General features: G+C 36.6%; 1 protein-coding gene across 1 annotated transcript in view; it reads right to left on the bottom strand.

The window, feature by feature from the left end:
* Positions 1 to 21420, bottom strand: part of DISC1 (DISC1 scaffold protein) — a 500053-nt gene that overhangs the window by 420792 nt on the left and 57841 nt on the right.

Here is a 21420-nt window from a genome sequence, read left to right as displayed (position 1 = left end):
TGTTTGGCTTTGTCAAAAATTTAAGAAAAAAATTATGTGATATATTTATTTTTGTCATTAAAGAAAAAACTATATTTTTGTCTGGAAAAAAATTCTTAATTTGCAGAAACATTCTAAGAATTTAGGGGGGTAAATTGTAACAGTCAGGAATCATTTCATCTCAGTAAGCAAAGCAATGAGATTTTCTTGGAAACAAATACTTTTTGCTTTTTTTTATCAAAATATTAATTTCATGTTTAGTTTATGGACAAGCATTTTCTTAACAGTATAATTTAAAAGATAATTGTACATGAAACTGCAAACATGATATACACAATTTGCTAATCCTTTCAATATAAAACAAAATTAACATGTATACTTTTTTCTTCCCTCTTCAACCCTAGAGATGGCTACTATTAGACACAAATAGATATATATGTAAAACTATTCTAAACATACTTTTATTTATCACTTCTTTCTCTGGATGAAGATAGCCTCTTTCTTTGTAGGCCCTTTAAAGTTAATTTGGGTATTTATAATGGATAAAATAACTTATCTGCTCAAAGTTATTCTTAAACCAATACTGAAACATATTTTCTTTTGTCATATTTCATAATGTCATATAGAAAAGTACATTAACCAGTTCTGCATCAAAAGTTTTCCCTGGTCAAGTATCTTCTCTCTGCCCCTAGATTAAACTTGGAAGGAGGGTCTTAACTTTTATGTCAGGAGGGGTGAGGATAAACATTGGTCTCCACAGTGCTCCTGTTCAGTGGCAGGTCACAGGATGCTGACCCTGGCAGGCACATGGGCAGATGGGGTCTATTTGGCAGCATTGCCATTAGCCATTTGTGAGATGCTAATGAAAGAGCCAGAGTAGTGATTAATCTGAGAGGAAAAATGAAATGGAACTCGATCCACTACTTACTTAAAGAACCTCCCTCATCCCTCCCTTCCTCCCTCCTTCTTTCTCTCTCTCTCTCTCTCTCTCTCTCTCTCTCTCTCTCTCTCTCTCTCTCTCTGTGTGTGTGTGTCTCTGTCTCTAGCGCTAGCTCTCTCTCTGTGTGTGTCTCTGTGTCTCTCTCTGTGTGTCTCTCTCTGTCTATCTCTGGCTCTGTCTCTCTATCTTGCTCTGTATGTCTCTGTATCTCTCTGTCTCAGTCTCCCTCTCTGTCTCTGTCTCTCTGTCTCTCTCTCTCTAGCTTTATTCGTCTCTCTGTGTGTCTCTCTCTGTCTCTGTCTATCTCTAGCTCTGTCTCTTTCTTTCTCTCTGTCTCTCTTTGTCTCACTCTGTGTGTCTCTGTATCTCTCTGTCTCTATTTCTATCTCTTACTCTGTCTCTCTGTGTCTCTGTCTCTCTCACTCTCTCGTCTCTAGCTCTAGCTCTAGCTCTCTCTCTCTCTGTGTCTCTCTGTCTCTCACTCTCTGTCTCTCTGTGTGTCTCTGTGTCTGTCTCTCTCTGTGTCTGTCTCTGTGTGTCTCTATCTCTGTGTCTCTCACTGTGTGTGTGTGTGTGTGTCTCTCTCTGTCCCTCTGTCTCTGTCTGTCTTGCTCTGTGTGTCTCTGTCTCTCTCTCTCTCTCTCTCTCTCTCTCTCTCTCTCTCACACACACACACACACACACACACACACACACACAGCCTCTCAGATAACTAACAGTTCCAATGAGTCTTTTCAACTTCTGGATAGAACCTGTTATAAATCTGGAGCTCTACTGTAATATTATCAGAATGACTTTTACAAGTCTCTGTGATAGGAAACATCCATTCAATGGAAACCAAAGCTCTATCAGTCCCCCAAGAAATGATCACAAGAAAATTTCAATTACCTACTTCTAGCTCACAGGTGCAGACTTGGTCCATGCACAAAACTTTAGGTAACTTGTCAATGGCAGACAGTTAAGACCAGGACACTAAGAAATGCTATCAATACTGGGTTACCATGTGATAATGCCCACCCTTCACCTCCTACCATTCAAATCAACATAGAAGCATACAACTTAGAGCTAAAGAGAATGTTGTAGCTCGAGTATATTTTATTATATGAAAAAGTAAACTTGAGACCAAAAGACTTAAAGAATTATCAAAGGGTATCATAATTTAATGAGGATTATAATATAATATAATCATGTAATAAGGAAAAGTAAAGTTGGGGAAAGGAATAAGTTTTTATTAAGTACCTACTATGTGCCAGGCACTACACTGAACTTTACAAAATACTTTCATTTTATTCTGACAACAACCCTGAGAGATAGATGCTATTATTCTCCCCATTTAACAGATGAAGAAACCAAGGGGAAAGAAGCTAAGTGACTTGCCTAAGATCACACAACAAATATCTGAGGCCAAATTTGTATTCAGGTCTTGCTAGTTCAAGACTCAGAATTCTTTTCACTGAGTCACTTAGCTGTCTAAGTGATAAAGTCAGAATTCAACCCAGTTCCTCTAATTCTAGGCTCAAAGCTCTTTCCATTATCCGACTAATCAGCAACTTGTTGAATACTGTGTATACAACTTGCACTTTGATGACCCTAGAGATAAGAGAACATGAATTCAAATCCAGTCTCTGATACTTAATAGTTATGTGACTTTTGGGAGGCAGAACATTAGAAGCTAAGCAGAAAAATAAAAGCTAAATATCAGCAATGAATAATTTTTGAATGTTATGCTTATGCTTAAACATGTTGCTAAGCACTGGGGATTAAAAAGAAATAAAAACATAGTCTCTGCTTTTGAGGTCCTTGAACCTATTTAAAAAGAAATACAGGAAAATAGAAAGAGCGAGGTCTTTAGACCTGAATTTGAATCCTTGGTCTTCTGCTACAAGCTCTGTAAACTGAGCAAGTCACTTAAATTCTTTATGTCTCAGTTTCCTCGAAGGGAAAATCGGATATACTATAATCTCAATAATTCAGGATTGTTGTGAGGAAAGAGCATCATAAATTGCAAAATAAATATGTTATTTTACATGAAAGAATAAAACAAAAAATATCATGACCACTTCTAAGAACCACATTTTAGAAAGACATTGACAAATTAGAGTATATCCAGAAGAAGACTGCCAGATGATAAAGGAATATTTTCAAACAAAGATCAGGTGAAGAAAATCAGAATGAGGGAGAAAAGATGTCAGGAGACATGATAGCTGCATTCCATTATCTCACAGAATCACACCAATAACAGAATCTCGGGGCTGGAAGGTACTTCAGAAGTAATCTAATCTAATTCATACCTGAACAAAACTATAGTTTGCAATATACCTTTTAGCCATAGGTGGTGGAAGACCACCAATGTATGGAAACCCACTGTGCTCTGAGGCAACCCATTCCACCTTTCAATAGGCTTATAGATTCATAGGTTCATTTAGAGCTACAGAAAAATTTAAAGTTGATCTAATCCAGCCTTTTCCTTTTACAAATTATGAATTAAAACTTAAAGAAGAGGCTGAATGACTCACTAGGCAGAACCAGAATTTGAACTCAAATCTTGTGATCCCAAATTTAGCACTCTTCCCACTATTCCCAAACTTTCCATAGTTTTTTTAGGAAGCTTTTTTTTTTTTTTTACAAAAATTCATTTCTTTGCAACTTTGACCTATTGCTTCTATCTCTCTGGAACCAAACAAAATTAATATAATCCCTCTTCCATAAAACTGCTCTTCAAATATTTGAATCATTTGCAATATGTCCAACTAAAAGATCCTCATTATCCCAGCTGTTTTCCTATGGATTTTCTCTTGTTAATGTCTTCTTTGCAATCCTGTGCCAAAATCTCAATACATTTCAGAATTGGTCTGATAAGGGTGTGTATGATAATCTGACCAGAACCCCGTATATTATGGTTTGATTAGAAGAAAGTACTATCTGCTTCTGGACACTATTCTTCTCTTAATTCAGTCTATGAAAAACAAGATGAATAGATAAAGAGCTACCATATAACAGTCAGGAGGACTTGGGTTCAAATTCCATCTCTGATACATATGTGACCTTGGTAAGTCTTTAATCTTCCCATGCCCTCAGGCAACACTGCTAAGACTGAAAAATATAAAGCAAGTATCAATCTACATTGGTAAAGAAATTCTCTCATATCAATGAAAGCATATGTCTAGTACAATTTATTTAATCCACATAATACTTTTTGGCTGTCATAAAAATGGCAAACTATTCCAGTATCTCTGCCAAGAAAATCCCAAATGGGGTCACAAACAGTTGAACATGACTGAAATGACTCAATAACCACAAAAATCACACTCTTGATTCTTATTAACTTACAATCCACTAAAACCCCCATTTTTTTAAACGGGCAACACTCTAGCCATGTCACTTTAATCTTACATTGATAGTGTTACTTTGAAGGGTAATTCCTCAAAAAAAGTAGAATTATTCTGATTTCCTCTAGAAGTCAGAGTTAGGATCCATGAATGTTCAGAAAATATAGGCAAGCAGATTTGAGGTCAATGGAAGAAATATGTTTCCAATAATTTAGAGCTATCCAGCAATGGAATGGGCTCTTTTATATCTTCAGATAGAAGCTAGATGACCATCTACAGGAAATGTTTGTTTGTATGGAGGAAACCTACAAGAGATTTATAAGGCTAGATGACAGGATGTCTCCAGACGATCCAACTCAAAAATTCTAATTCTGTGAAGTAACACCATAAAGGAATATGCTACCTTCCCAAGATAGCAAATACTATAAGATTTCTAAAGAGAAATGAGCATTGAGACTTTATAGAAGAGATGGGATTAAACCTGAGCCTTGTAGGAAGGGTAGAATTTTGATAAATTGAGGAGTTGAAAGGACCTTTTAAGTAATCAATAAACACTTATCAAGTATTTACTATGTACAGGTCTCCCAAAGCAAGGATGATTTCCTGAGCAAAAGCACAAAAATTCATATGATGTATCCACATGGCTCCATTCATAGGGCATATTTAGAGGAAATGGGGAGAGCAGTTTGACTGAAGCAGAGAAAGTGACTTAAAAGTATCATGAAATAAATCTGGAAAGGTAAGTAGAGGCCAAATTGTGGAAAGTCTTAAATACTGGAATATATGTACTTTATCCTCATAAAAAAGGGATATAATGAGGACTTTTTTAAAATAGGGAGAGTGAAATTTGCAAAATAGCATTTTAAGATTATTAACCTTAAGATGATGTGTTAGACAGACTGGGATAAAGGAGGTTTGGGGAAAGATGAGGAGGGAATCAGCCTGTTTGTCCAGAGCACAGCCAGGACTGAATGCAAAGAATCTTACAAAATTGGAACTAGAAAGAAAATTAGAAACTGTCTATTTTAAAACCTTCATATTACATCTGGAGAAACTGAAGATCTAGTAAGTGAAATGATTAACCTAAGAACACACAGCTAGTTAGGAGCAGAGCTGAGATAAGCAGTAGTTACAGTTAGGCAGTGCCCTACAGATTAGATGGACAATTAGTATAGAGGTTAGCCAAGGCAGAGTAGAAATGGACTCTGTAGAAATGAGCTAGAGGGGAAATCCCAAGGAAGGCAGAGACAGCAAGTAAGATGCTGGGGCAGGATTATGGTCTGCTCAGTTCAAGGGAACTTCTGAAAAGTCTCCTAGGAATTAAGAGAACTCTGTAGAAGAGCATTGTTTGGAGAATATCTGAAGTTCTTTTAAAACCTTTTACCTATAGAATCCTCTTATTGTCAAGGTTTGCTAGGTTTACTTCTTAAATTGGGGATTGTATCAACAGCCCAAGAGAGTAGAGGCCTCTCTTTCAACATGATAGAGGTTTCCAGCAGAGATTCTTGACAGGGATGGGGGAGACAGGCCCAAGGCGGGGACTGAAGATCATCTTGCCCTTTATATTGGGAAGTTTTTCTCTCCTAGGATTGCCTGACACTATAGCAATGTCATAGAAACCGGATTAAAAATACTATTTTAACACTCCAAGCTTGAATTAACAAAGGCCTAAACTAAGGTGGTAATTTTAATCTTTTAACCATATCTTACCTCCCCCTCAAAAAAAGAGGGAGGGAGAAGAAGAAGAAAAACTTTGGGACAATATCTTTAAAAATAATGAATCCATGAGAAAAGGAAAATTGTACTCTGGATTTAATTATGAAAGGAATTGCTGAGCTGTTTTGCTTATCCTGTAAAAAAAAAAAAAAAAAAAAAAAAAAAAAAAAAAAGCAATCCAATGAAATCTATATGGTCTTTTGGCTTATCATTTTTTTAAATTTACCAAAGTGTCAGCACATATACAGATTTATTGAGGTTAAAAGAATAATTCCACATAGAAAATAATTCACTGATGTAATTTTGATTCTCCATAAGTCATCAAAGAAGGAGTTCTACAAACTTCTTTAAAATCACTATTAACTATAATTTATTCAAACTAGAGCCTGAAGGGGCATGAAAAGTCCCTCAAAATCTTTTGGATTGCAAATAACTAACCATGTGACTATGTCACAAACTATGAAGACTGAACTTATGTGACCAGGATTTGGTGGTAGAAAGAATAGTTTTGGGTTACAGCCCAATTTCTTCAACATATTCCAGCTTCCAAAAGTCAAACTCCTGAGCAGGCGGGATCACCAGGGTAAGATCTGAAACAACAAAGCCCTGAGGACAAAACTTTCTAGTGAGTGAAAATTCAAACCTGAATTTGCAATAGAGAACAAGAGAGCAGGGGACAAAGAGAGCTGGGATAGAGACTAACAGTTGCATTAAACTGCCTGAATCACAGAGAAGATAAGTGGAATAGAAAGCCATTCATACTCATTTCTCGACTTCCATATACCAGAAACCTGGGGGAATAAAAACATTCAGGCCCCCTATTTCTCTTGAGAAAGCAGCTTCCCAGCACTTGTCTGAAATTATGCTTTCACTCTTAAATTCAGATCCACTTTATATTATATTGGAGAATCAACTCAATCTGCATTTTTGTCTTTCTGTTATAGATTACATAATCTTCAGTTGTGTTTAATTTGTTTTCTTTTTTTGTTTTAAAATATCTTCAATACCTTCTGTTGTTTTTTTAATCATATAATCATTTCCTGATCTGCAATTCCCTTTTTCCCCTAAAGAGAGTCCTTGCAACAAGGTTCAGTTTCCAAGGACATCATTCTAGGATCTAGCCTCTATGGAGATTAAATCTGGCAAATGTTTCTCGGGGTGCTGGAGCCCTGCCTCCTTAGCAGCTGTGGTTTAGTTGTGGCTCCTAGAGACCCAGAACATGATACTGTCAGCACCTTTGTACCATAAAATGGCTCAACATCAGAAACAGATTATCACGAGAAATGACATTAAAAACATATATTACAATCTTCTTTGCCACCGTACTCTAAAGAGAATGGGACTTTCTCATGTGACTTGCAGCTAAAACCTCCATGTGTTGCTCCTTGTATGAGAAGATAAATTCTTCTTGAGAACAAGGTCTGTGGGGTTTCAAGGACAAGTTTCATCCCTTCTCAGTTCATCTTTGTGCCATCCCTCCTAATCAAGAACTAGATGAGATATAGAAAGGTAGGTGGATGGATAAATGGATAAATAATGAATTTATTAAATGCTCCTAGTGCCAGGCACTATGCTGAGAGTTGCTGCTTCTTAGAATATATCCTTCTAGGGAAGGAGTCAATGGTGGATTTCTTGGGTTGACCTCCCTTGGTTGAATGTATTCCACTCAATGAGGAATCCCTGGACTCTCCCCGACAGTCTCCAGACTGACTCCATCTGAAAGAATCTCTCTCTCTCTTCCCTTTTTCCCCTCATCTGCCCTCAGAAACTGCTTCTATGGAAAAGCAGATAAGACCCCAAATAGGCTTCCTGGGATGAGTTTAGGATCAGCCATACATAAATAAGTGGCTAGAGACTCAAAATGGAAACCAGAGAACATGGAAGTATTACTGCTGTCTGGCACTATGGTTCAGAATGGTACATTTGAAAGAACACTAAATTTGTAGTAGAAGGACTTGTGTTCAAATGCTGCGCCAGTTTCTATGTGTGTCACTTTAGGCAACTCAATTCTCTAGGTTTCTGTTTTCTCCCATGTGGGAGCTAGGAGCCCAGTGTAAGTATCAGATCCTATGTGGATGAATTCTTCCCACATGAGGCATCCCTAGTCTCAGCAACCCAAACATTAATCTTACAGAAAATAAAAAATTCACTGTGAAAAACAACTACAACAGCACCTGAAAGTGAGAAGAATAAGAGTTAAATGACCGTTGGGAGCTCACAGCCCCTATTTCCTTTCAGGTCTACCTTTCTGGTTGGTTAACAAGGGAATTGTCACAGATCTTGCCCTTGGCTTCCCATTATCTCTGATTCACAAATATGATACTACCCATCCCTTTAAAAGACAGATTGCTTTACTAGAGCACAAGTATTCACCAGCTGTTCTTGATGAGCAGGGCTATTTTATATAGCTCTAATGTTTCACCCTTCTTCAAAAGCTAAATAGACTGTGAGTAAAGACACAGGCAAGTCTACATATCAGGGGCCCAAAGTTCACTGAGGAACAAAAACTCAGCCTCTCTGGTTTCCAAAAAGCCACTGGGGATAAACTAATGTGATCTTTGTCTCAAAAGGCTTCCAGGATATGGATACCACTTTGCTGTATCAGCACGGCAACTGGAAACGGGAAATTCCACAGTGAAGCATAACTTTACAGGTGTGTTTGTAACCAACTACACAACCAGTCCCCAATTAATGAAACCAGTGGCATTTTTCAGTCTAGAAAAAAAGAAAATAGCACTTGAGAGATTATTTTCTGGTCTTTGAGGTCATATTCAAAAGTTTCATGAATATTTTTAGCCATCATTTTAGGGAATAAAATCAGATTCGACTTGAATCTCATTGTTTGCAGAGTTTCATACCATGAGATTGCTTTATGGGTGAAACAGTATAATAATAAGGTCCTTTGACATATCAGTCACTACTCCTTGCTCCCTGTCAAAAGACAGAAGCAGAGTTTGCTTTATGCTGAATTTCACTTTTTAGAGAAGAATATTATATCACAGTCATAACAAAACAATAGTTCACATACATAAAAAGCACTTTAAAATTTGCAAAATAATTTGCATCTAAAATACATTTACAATATTATATAATCACATTTGATTCTTATAACATTTGGAGATTGCTAATATTATACCTATTTTACATTTCCCAAGTTGGGGCTTAAGGAAATATAATGACTTGCCCAAAGATCACTTAGATTTAAACTCAGGTCCTCCTGACTATTAGGGTTGAATGTAGAAGAATTACAAATTAAAAGATAATTAAAAGGAAAAAAAAGTTTTAACAATATTTCCTATTTTCTATAATGCTTTAATAAGGCAATGGGTACAACTCAGAGGGCACATTATCAAATCAAGGAATTCAAAATTTTAGATTTAGAAAAGACCTAATCTAGTCCCTTTATTTAAACGGTATGAAAGCTATATCTCAGATTGGCTAATAAAGCTAATCCAAGTTTACACTGCTTCTTAAGATTTACACAGTATCTTGCTCTATAACAACTTTGTCATATTTAAGATTCAGCTCAAGGATGATATTCCACATGAAGCCTTTCCTATGCCTCTCAATGGCTAGTATCTTCCTCCCAAAATTATTATTTCCAAGTATGCTGGAGTCAGTTCTGTGACTTACCTAATCTTTCTCAGCCTCAGTTTTCTCATATGTAAAAGGGGGCTAATAATAATAATAATACCAACCTTACAAGATTGCTGTGATGCTCAAATGAGATAATAAGTGCAAAGTATTTTGTAATCTCTCTCCTGGCTCAGTGTTAAGAGAACTGCCAGAACTGACTGGTATCACCAAAAATCTCTCTCCTACTTCAGTATAGGAGAGTGTTCTCTCCCAGACCTTGCTATAATAGAATAGCAATATCTGAGCTAAATCATGATCTGTACCCTCACCATGATCCAAAACTAATGCTTAAGACTAAGAATGGAAGGCTTTTCCAAAGGCACATAATTTTGTTTCCTCAACAATATTTTTATATTCCTGTCTCTTATTCTTGATCCTCACACTTAAAAACCATCGATCTTGTGACAGGCCTTAAAACAGAATGTAAAAGTCATCTGGAACTGAATTTAACCACAAGATATTTTATAACTCATGCCATTCTTTATAGAATCAACTGAGTCTGATGCAGTTTCTTTCCTTTTGTTTCTCAAGATTGAATCTTTTAGTAATAAGATGTCATATACAGCTATTATATGGCTAACATTTTAATCAGGCCTTTAGGTGACCAGTGTTATCCATTCTATTCTAACCATTTCCGTGTCATGCTCTAGCTTGAAGAATGGAAGGCTGAGGATCCCAGGATGGCAGATTTAGAACTGGAAAGACTCTTGGAGGCTATTTAATTATAACCAACTTGCTTTGTACATGAGGAAATTGAGCACCTTTTGAGATTAAACCACCTGCCAAGATCACACAGGTAGTAAGGGACAAAAATGGGATTTGAATTTGCACCATCTGATTACAAAACCAGAGCTCTTTCAGATATATCACACAGATGCATCAAAAATCCTTAACAAGATAACCAGATACAATTTTCTGTCTCAATTTTTTTATCTCTAAGGAAAACTGACTAAATAATGAGTAAGTATTAGAGAGCTGAGATGAGGAAAGGAGTTTAAGCTGATCCTGGCTGTCAAAAATGCATAGATTCCAAAACTGATTTCAGGAGATGATGAATAATAATATTAAGTATATAACATTAATAATAACGGCATATATTATTGTTGTTATATATTATTATTTTGTTGTTCAGTCGTTTCATTTGCATCCAACTCTCATATATATAAACATATATGCATATACATATATATGTACATATGTTATATATTAAGGTGTGCAAAGAGTTTTACATAAATTATCTCACAAAAAAACCTTTGAAATGAGTATTATCCCCATTTTGCGGATAAGGACATTGAAGTAGAAACTGGTTAAGTGACTTACCCAGAGACATACAACTAGTAAGTTTGATGCATGTCTTCCCTGTGATACATGGCTGCTATTGAGGCAGATGTTAAGTCCCAGATGAATTATTCAGGCACTTCTCAATTCATTCATCATTCAAACAATTATGTTTGAGTGCCTAAAACATTACGATAATACCAAGATTAGCAAGACAGTCTCAGACTGTAGAAAATTCAACCCCTACTGTAAAGTGCTGTGTTATTCTAGATTTGATTCCTTCAGGACAAGGTCTGCTTCTATTTGTTAATGTGGATATATAAATGTATGCTACACTCTGCCATGCTCCCTGTTATAATTCTTGCTGCCTGATTGATGTCTGACCCTCTGATGTGTTTGCTCACATTTTTTCTACCTGAATTTGTCCATCCCCTTGACTGTTAAGGGCTTGAGAAATAAACACAGAGCTGTGTAGAAGAGTATGGAACCTAAATCCCCAATCCCTTCATCTTTTTCATCTTTCTCATGCCGTTAATTCTTGTAAATAATTGTCTTTTCCATTTCATGTAAAGTGCCACTCAAAACATCTTATCACCATCTGAAACCCCCTCAAGAGGGCTGTTTGCTACAGATGGGTTTCTCTAATGAATTTTTTAACGGTTGCCCTAATAAAAAATAGATGAACCAGAAGGAGCCCTCTTTATAGTTGTTATTTCAAAACAACTAAACAACTTAAATTCTTGCTCTCGTTTTGTGTAGCAAAGACTGGGAAGCTCTTCTATCCAACTGTAGCTGAGGATGGCATTTTTCATCCTAATGCCATCTGTAAAGTTCACAGTTACCTTTTTAATACCATATTTTATGCACAGTCTTATTTCCATGGCTTTTTAAATGCCTTGCTTAACATGCCAAGTTTGAAAATGTGTTTATTAATATGATAGCAAACTGTCATCACTTTGTACAGAAGAACAATTAATTCTCTTGCATCTTCTTTGATGAATGCTTCCCCTGTATGTAGATTTTTTTATACTATTCAGGATCTAAGCCTATGTCAAAGGTTTTTGCCACTTCAAACATTTCGCTTCAGACTGACACAACACTGTTGCTCTTCAAATTGTCCTCCTTGTGGGGCAGGACTGAAGGGATTTTCCAGTTACCATAGAGCTCTGTTGTAATATAGATATTGAGGGACCAGGATAGTGCCAACTTTTCATTTCATTATCATACTCAATAAACGTTGAGACAGGTAGGTGATATGGTGGATAGAATACTTGAAGACTTGTCTTCAATCTGACCTCAAATACTTCCCAACTGTATGACCCTGAGCAAGTCATTTAACCTTTTTCCCTCAGTTCCTCATCTATAAAATGAGCTAGAGAAGAAAATGGCAAACCAGTCCAGTATCATTGCCAAGAAAAACCCAAATGGAGTCACAAAGAGTTGCACATGACTGAAATGGCTGAATATGAACTATAAATATCCCTCAATATAATCAAGTCTAAGATCATACTTCAGGTATCATAGACTTAAGAGTTGGATGGCACTTTAGAGGTCATCTATCCACGTTCCTCATTTTGCAGATGAAGAGACTGAGGCTCAATGAGTCCCATGGTTACAAAATTAGTAATTATCCAAGGCATGATTTGAACTCAGATCCTCACACTCTGTATCCCATGTTCTTTGCATTAAGAGACATTCTATAATAGGGTTTTATTATCTTCTTCCCACTGTAGAATTAAAAAGGTAGAATGAAAAGTTTCAAAGAGATATTTAAGTTCCATCTTAAAGAAAAATCTTGAATTATGAGAATTATTAAAAAGTAGAATAGACTGCTTCAGGAAGTAATGGATATTTTACAATTCCCATCCTTTAAACGTCTTCAAAAAGAAGTTGAATGATCACTTACTGAATACTTTGTAGATGATATTCCTGCTCATTCAGTTACTCAACAAGCTTTAATTAAGCACCTATTATTTGGCTATATTGTGTTAGACACTGGAAACCCAAAGACAAAAAACGAAACTTTCCTGCCCTCTAGGACTTTGCATGTGTACAATCTTCAGAAAACACAATTTGGACTACAGAGGATCTGAAATTCCTTTACCCTCTTTATTTCTTCTTCAGTCCTTATAAGTTTAAGCACTTAGTCGAAGTTCTATACTAAGGAATTTCTATTTGGTTCTAGATTGGATTAGATGACCTCTGAGTTTACTTTTCCTTCTGAAATTCTATGATTCTTCCTTCATACATATACCCAGAGGCTAAGATAACATTCAGATTTCACTCCAGTAGTACTCTGTCTTTAAGAAGCAAATTACTACATCCAATAATTCAGACTCCACTTAGTTTGGATCTAGGAATGACTAGACTGGGGCTGGTTAACCTTTACTCCATCTATGAAAAAAGGATTTGCTAATGAAATTAATAATGAAAGGAAGAAAGATTACTGTGGGGCCTATTTAGCAAACATAAGAGAAGAAACTCCTTTCAAGTATCCATTTATATTCAAATGGTACAGAGTAATTACAAACCATTCTGACTCTTCTTGCTTTTATAGTGCCTCTTCACTATAAAACTATTTCCAGAAAAGTGCTACTTTGGAGGGCACAGGATAAATCTACTTATTAAATAACCCAAGTATGTGTTTCTATTTAATCAACATGTTTCTGTTTTTTCAAACAATTAAACACTCTAAGCAAACTTGTCTCCCAACAACCCTGTGAAGGATTCTGTATCAAGATCTTGCCTCTCTTCCAGCATAGGGTCTTAAACTAGTGAGAATCATCAACAGAGAGGAAGCCCAAGAAAGTCCCAAAGCCTTCTTTGGAACTGTTGCTGCTGTTATTGTTTGTACTTCATTCTCAAAGGAGCATCAGGGAGGAGATGCCATGACATGCATTGTGAATTGGATTTAAGTGAGGGAGGGCTGTGCAAGGTCACCTGCCTCACTTTCCCCTCCAGAACCATTTGGATCCAGTGGGCAGATACCAATCAGGATGATTAGAAATGGACAATTAGTAGGGGGACCGAAGGTAGTAAAGACATTCTTAAAAGACACAGCTTGCTCAACACAGAGACAGACAATCAACATGTGGGAAACTTTCCTGGTAAAATCACCTCAGTCATTTCAATATCATCCTTCTGAATGAACTGAAAATGGCATAATGTTAACATTAGCAAAAGAGTCTTCCAAATGGGAAAATTCTTCATTTCTAGAAAGATGATGTTAGCTAAAACTGTGATAAGTTTGCAAAATGCTTTACAAAGAATAACAATAATAATAATAATAGCTAATAATTATATAGTGTCTGCTATGTATGAGAAGGGCACTTAGGTGGTATAAAGCAGGAAGTCTAGAGTAAGGAAGATTCATCTCTTTAAATTCAAATCCAGCTTCATACACTCACTAGTTATGTGACTTTGAACAATTCACGTCAACCTTTTTACCTCGGTTTGCTCCTCTGTAAAAATAAGAGGGAAATGGCAAACCACCCCAGTATCTTTGTCAAAAAAAAAAAAAATCCTAAATAAGGACATAAAGCATCAGACACCACAGAAAAATAATCAAACAAAAATAACTATGTGTATGGCACAGTGCTAAGTATCATTTCAGTCTTATAACAACCTTGGGAGTCAGGGGCTATTATTACTTCACTTTACAGGTAAGAAAACTAAAGCAGACAGTAACTTAGCTAAATGCCTGAGGCCACATTTGGACTTGGGCTTTCCTGATTCCAAGTCAAACTTTCCATCCTTTTGGCTCCAAACTTTTAGTGTGGAAGAGTAAAAAGAATGCTGGCTGGTAGTCAGGACAGACCTGGATCTGCTCCTTACTACCTGTGTGACTTCAGGTATGTCACAGACCTTCTCAAACCTCTGTTCTTCGTCTATAACGCAGGAATAAAATATTCCTCTGATTATCTCCCTCTCATGGTTGTTATAAAAATCTAATAAAATCATGTCTGTAAATAGCTTTGCAAACCTCAAAGCATTATGTGTATTTATGCATGCATGTATCAGCCATGATTATTTCTTGTATATTTGTGTTCACATATATTCAAATATGCTAAAACCTCGTCTTTCTCCATAAGAGGCAATGATATAACTAGTCTTTGTTCCCACCTCTCTACATCTGAGTAGCCAAACAAAAACTCTTGATACCTATAGAAAGAGGTTAATTCATAGAATCATGGGATAATAGATTGAAGCTGAAAGGTCATTTTTTTTCTAACTTAATCATTGTATAAATGAGGAAACTGAGTGCCAAGAAAGTTAAATAAGCTGCTGATATCGCACAGGTGGTAAGTAGCAGAATCAGGACTTGAGTGAGGTACTCTAACTTAAGTGGCAATGCTCTTTCTACTACAACTCTGCTGGCTCTACTAACTTTTTAATTTTTTTTAAATTTTGCTCCACTCCCCCAAAAAATCTTTTTATAAAAATAATCTGTGACCCATACATTTATTCTAAAAAACCAAAGCAGATTACAATATCTTCACTTTTTCAATTTATTATTTCATGGCAGCCCTTGAGGTTCCCGAGGACAATTGAATATTTCATAAAAAAAAAAAAATAAGCACTTAGGAAATTACTGGTACAAAAATTTTAATCGGCTCCCGTCTAGCTTTTCCATATGTGGGAACAGAGGAAGCTGATGAAGGTGCAAGCCAGAGCAAATCCAGCTCCTCCTCACCCATCCATCAGCATTTCCCTGACCCAAAGTATGGCACTGAAGAGATAAGAATTAATACTGGATTTCTGGAGTCCTGAAATACTTCTGATAAAGACCTTAGAGTAAATCCAAATTGTAAACAGTAGCAAATAATTCCTGTATGCACAGCCCAAGTCCACTGTGCTAGAATGGGAAAGAGACCATTCCAGTCACCAACTCTCTGATGAGAGAAGAGTCCCGAAGAAGTTAAGTTATTTGTATCAATATCATACAAATGGTAAGTGGTACAGGAGGAAGCTGATCTAGGATTGATCTTTAATCCCAAAGTGAGCCATTTTTTCTGCCGGACCAGACTATATTAAGATCTACCCTAGGAATTAGATAGCAAGGAAATCAAATCAGTCAATACTTAAGGAAATTAATTCCCACTATTCACTGAAAGGCCAAATACTAAAGCCAAAGTTTAAATACTCTGTCTATATAATAAGATGGAATTCATTGGAAAAAATGAAGGCAAAAGGAGAAGGGGACAGCAAAGGATGAGGTGGATCAATAGCATCATGGACATAGCAAACTGAGCTTGGATGGACTTCAGGGGATAATAGAGAATAGAAGGACCTTATATGTTGTGGTCCATGAGTCACAATCAGACATGAGGGAACAGCCAAACAACAACAGCCACAATAAAACAACAAAGTGCTTTGGTTCACCATTACCTTATGAAGGAGGACGAACAAATGTTACTGACTCCATGTTATAGAAAAGGAAAGAGAGACTCACAAGATTAGGAGCCATATCCAGAACCAAACTGGTTCATGTGGTACAGAACCAAACTGACAAGTAAGAACCAGAACTCAAACCTAGATTTCTTGTACTGAGAACCAGACACCAAAAACTATTAAGCGGAGCATTATCATTGATGATGAGTGATGTTGGCCCTGAGAAAGATTCCTTCTGTTTACTAAGTATTCTGCCTTCAGAAAATGGGCAACCAGAATCTAACAAATAGAGACTTGGGAAAGTAACAATTAGTTTGCCAAATGCTTTACACACATCATCTCATCTCATCCTCATTAACAACCTTCTCAGGTACATGCTGTTACTGCTACTTTAAGCCTCACTTTCCAAATGAGGTAATTAGACTCAGGGAACTAAGATTTACTTTTTAAATGAGGTAATGAGGGCAGCTGGTTGGGACTGGAGACAAGAATACCTACTTCAAATATGGCCTCCAACATTTTCCAGCTGTCTACCTCAGTTTCCTCATCTATAAAATGAGCTGGAGAAGGGCTTAGTAAACCACTCTAGCCTCTTTGCCAAGAAAATGCCAAATAGGATCACAAAGAGTCGGACAGGAGTGAAACAAATAAACAACTTAAAACTCAAAGTTCTTAAGAATTTAGGATATAACTTTAACATATTTAAGATGTATTGGTCAACCTGCCATCTGGGGGAGTGGGAGCAGGGAAGGAGGGGAAAAATTGGAACAAAAGGTTTGGCAATTATCAATGCTGAAAAATTATCCATGCATATATCTTGTAAATAAAAAGCTATAATAAAAAAATTTTAATTAAAATAAAAATTTAGGATATATCTAGAAATGAAAGAGAACTTAGATGGCAATGTAGTCTCACTTTCTCATTTATAGATGAGGAAACTGAGGTCCAGAGAGAACCTAATAATTTGCCCAAAATCACAGAAGAATTTTTTTTAAGCCAAGATTTGAACTAAGGTTTTCTATCTCTAAAACACAGTTTCTTTCTGCTGTATCACACAGGTGAGATTCAAAATTAGATCTTCCAGATAGATCTCTCCACTGTGCCGTGCTCCCTTTTACCGTAGCAGCAGTGCCTAAGATAAGGAGAAATTGCTGACCTAAAAGATCACACATTCTCTGTTTTATAGAAACTTGGAAAATTCCAACTTATAAAACTGATGAATTTAGATAATCATTTTAAAAGGACACCATGATCTTTAAAATAACATACTTTCCTGGAGCATCCTAAATTATTTTCTTTATGAAAATTTAATCTATTCTCATAAATATATTTATTGCATAAAATGGAATACAATCATATTTTAGACCACTGATTTAGAGCTGGAAATGCCCTTAGAGGTGTTTAGCTCAAGTCTGTTTTATAAATGTGAAAACTGAGACCCAAAAGGTAAATTTGTCCAAAATTAAGTAAGTAATAAGGAACAAAGCTGGGATTTGAACTTAGCATAGTAAATAGAGTGCTGGGCCTAGAGTCAGGAAGACTTATCTTACTGAGTTCAAATCTGGCCTCAAATACTTACTAGCTATATGACCCTAGGCAAGTCATTTAACCCTGTTTGCCTCAGTTTCCTCATCTTTTAAATGATCTGGAGAAGGAAACAGCAAACCAGCCAAGTATTTTTGCCAAGTAAACCACAAATGAGATCACAAAGAGAAAGACATGACTAAAAAACACTTAAACAACAGCAACCTCTTATTCCAAATCTAACTCAGTTCACTTAACTGTGTTGTTTCTTGATCAAGAATACTTTTTTAGAGATTCCTAGTGGAGTTCTCTCCCATTGTATATCTGTATACCCAGAAAAAGAAGGACTAGCCTTCACCTAAGCTGACAATGCCATTTCCCTAAAGTCATGGTCTCAGCAGAATGGCTGGAGTCCTGGGAAATGAAACTTTTCCATTGAACAGTTTCATCCTAAAAGTGCCACTGTTCATTATATCTGCAGATTGTATTACTGACCCACAGTTAGTCAGACTTGGATTGGAGGATTTGGTTCCCAAGTAGTCAGGATGGATTTATATGTATCCATCCACAACTCCTTATTTTCTTCTTTAAGAAGAAAATGAAGAATGAAATTGAAATTTGAAACAAATAAAACATAAAAATTTGTCCTGCACTCAGAAACCTATTTATTGCAAAAGGAGAAATGACTAAATAAATTTTGAATCACAGATTTAGAAAGGTCCCTTTGAGATATAGCAATGGAAGGCAATGTGCAGAGAGGAAAGAGAGGGTCAGAAAGAGATTCATGGAGAAATTTCAAAATCCTATATGGCTTGTTTACCTTATTGACTAAAAACTCTCAGGAGTTAGATCTATAGTTTAAGACTATAGAACAGAGCAAAACTGACTAATTCACAGCAAGATCAAGCCCATGGATCTGGCTGAGATATCCCACATGTGTGAAAAGGACTTGATAATACCTGAGGTCTCTTCCAACTTTAAGGTACAGTGATTGTAAATCACCCTTCTCTAAGCACTCAAGGGAATTATGTAGAGGGAGAATGAGAGTGGCAAGTAGGGGTCCACAGACAGATTTCCACATCTTCTGTCTCAGTGTATATAATTTACTACACTTCCCCCCAATATACACATATACCTTGCTTTATCTTGTCTCTCCCAAGCCATCACAATACCATTTCAATGGGCAATTATTTCCCAAGAGCTTATTGGAGCTACCACTGCCTGGAGCAGGCAGTGTTCCTCACATTGCATATGGGGTCTTATACTAGCTCTGGGAGGACTTTTCCTTGTTCCTTTCCTTGGAGAGGCAGAGAAGTACAGTGAAAAGTAGCAAGGTTGGAGGATGTGACTTCAAATCCAGCCCTGCTATTTATTTGTTGTGTGACCTGAAGGAAGTTTTTTAACCCTCATCTATAAAATGAAAGGAATGAATGAGACGGCATCTAAAATCCCTTCCAAATCTTAACCCCATCATTCTATTTATTAAAGACTGTCCCAGACATAGTAGAGATATAGATGAAGTATAAAATGTGGCTCCACAAGGATCTAATTGAGTGATAAGAGAACAAACATATTTAATAATAAGTGACCTCTGGATCACTACAGAATAAATTGAGAGAATAAGTACATAAGTAAATTATGTGGTCAGATTCTAATAATGCTATTGTAAGTAGGGTAGGAAACTGAGAAAAGGGCAATCAATATAGGCTGGCTCAGAGTTCAAAGCATTTATCTCAACAACCAGCAGTCAAACAAAGCTATTTAATCAGGGAAGGTTTCACAAACAAAGAATAATAGTCGTAAGATCTTGAAGAATGCGTAGAATTTGACTAAATGAGAGTAGAAAGGCAAAGACTTTTACTTTAATAGCACAGGTCCACATGGAAAGCAAATAAATAATCTTTTAGAATAAGTAGCAAGGAATATTTGTTCAGTCAGTCAGTCAGTCAACAAGTTCCATCTTAAAGATAATCCCCATGTCTTAGGCAAAATTGAAACTATTCCCAAAATTGTGAATCTTGGGTCTTCCTTTGCAAAGTCCATGAAAACCAATCTTCCTCTTGACAATGGTTAATAAATCACTATACCCATTCTCCCAATCTCTAACCCACCCCACCCCATCTTCCCAAGACAGTGATAGTGTTTTCTAGTTAAATCTACTAAAAGAGAAAACTGCACAGAACCCTGAAATCAAAGTCGCCATAATCACACCGAGAAGAAATTTCAACCCCTCCCCCCTGAACATTCTCTACTGGCTTTTTTCCCTATGATTAAGATGTTAATTTGCTTTAGAGATCTGGGCTCTTTCTCACTTCTTTTCTGGGAAAAAAAAATCTTGTTAATTTATTACACTAAAAGTCAATGAGCATTCTGCCCCAGACTCATATCCTTTTCTCTCCCCTTGACTCCCCAGAGCCAGGAATGGGATCAAGGGTTGGGGAGAGGAGGAAGGAGGGGGGAATGGTATGACTAAGTATGGAGGCAAAGGAAAGCAGAAAGACAATGAGGCTTTTAAAAAGGAACAAGAAATCTGATGACCAGCTAGCAATCCCCTAGCAAATACAAAGGCACTCCAGCTGATGCTGGCTATTCACAGACCTATACTTCCACCTAGAGTTCCAAAAATCCCCTACGCATGGATTTTCTGCCTAGCAACTCTGTTTCAGTGCGGTTTTCACAGTATCATATTCCAAAGCCTTCTTAAGAAAGGAGTTAAGATGGGGAAGATGGAGAAGCTCACTGCTTACTCTAAACGCTTAAATCAATCCTTTTTCTTCAAGTTAGTTTTTTTCTTCATTTAGCTATTATTCCCACCCTTCTCTAGTATCCAGTCCCTTTTATAAAAAAGCTATATGGTAGTTTAAATAAAGCAAGCCTGTTCTCTCCAGAATGCACTACGAAACCTCCAAGCCCCAGGAACTAAGAGGTCAGTTCTCATCTTCACATCTTTCTGGTCACACCCACTTTGAAACAAAAATATTAGCTAAAGGGATGTTCCCACAACAATCCTGAGAGGTAAAACCCCACACAACAATATTGTGAGGTAGATCAATCAGCTTCATCACCTAGTAGTCCTCCCCTCTCATTCCTCTCAATCACCCTCCATATGCAAGAAGTTACCAAATCTTCCCGATTTTGTCTTTTCAACATTTTTTCCATCTGTCTCTTGCATAGCCACCACAATCCCTAGTTTAAGGCTCCTATCATCTCTTACTTAAACCATCACAATAGCATCCTAACCAGTCCTTCCCCTTCTCCAATTCATCCTCTACACAGTTGTCAACATGATTTTCCTAATACACAGATATGGCCACATGATTCACTTAATAAAAAAAAAATTACTTCTAGTATTAAGTATACACTCTCCTGTTTAACATTTAAATCCTTTCACAACCTGTCAACACCCTATCTCTGAAACCTTATTACATATTACTCCCTTTTAGGAACAGCATTGTTGAAGCAAATTAGCTTTCTTTCTGCTCCCATCTCTGCCTTTGCACTGGCTTTCACTTCCAACCTAACTTCTAAAATCCCCAATTTCCTTCAAGACTCATCTTCTCTATGAAGCAGTACCTTCCTCCCATTATCTTTTATGTATTTTTTATTTTTTAAATGTATTTACCTATT

Source organism: Sarcophilus harrisii, chromosome 4, assembly GCF_902635505.1.
Source record: "Sarcophilus harrisii chromosome 4, mSarHar1.11, whole genome shotgun sequence".
NCBI lineage: Eukaryota > Metazoa > Chordata > Mammalia > Dasyuromorphia > Dasyuridae > Sarcophilus > Sarcophilus harrisii.
Note: the sequence above shows the minus strand (reverse complement) of the source record. Positions and strands in the feature narration are given on the sequence as shown.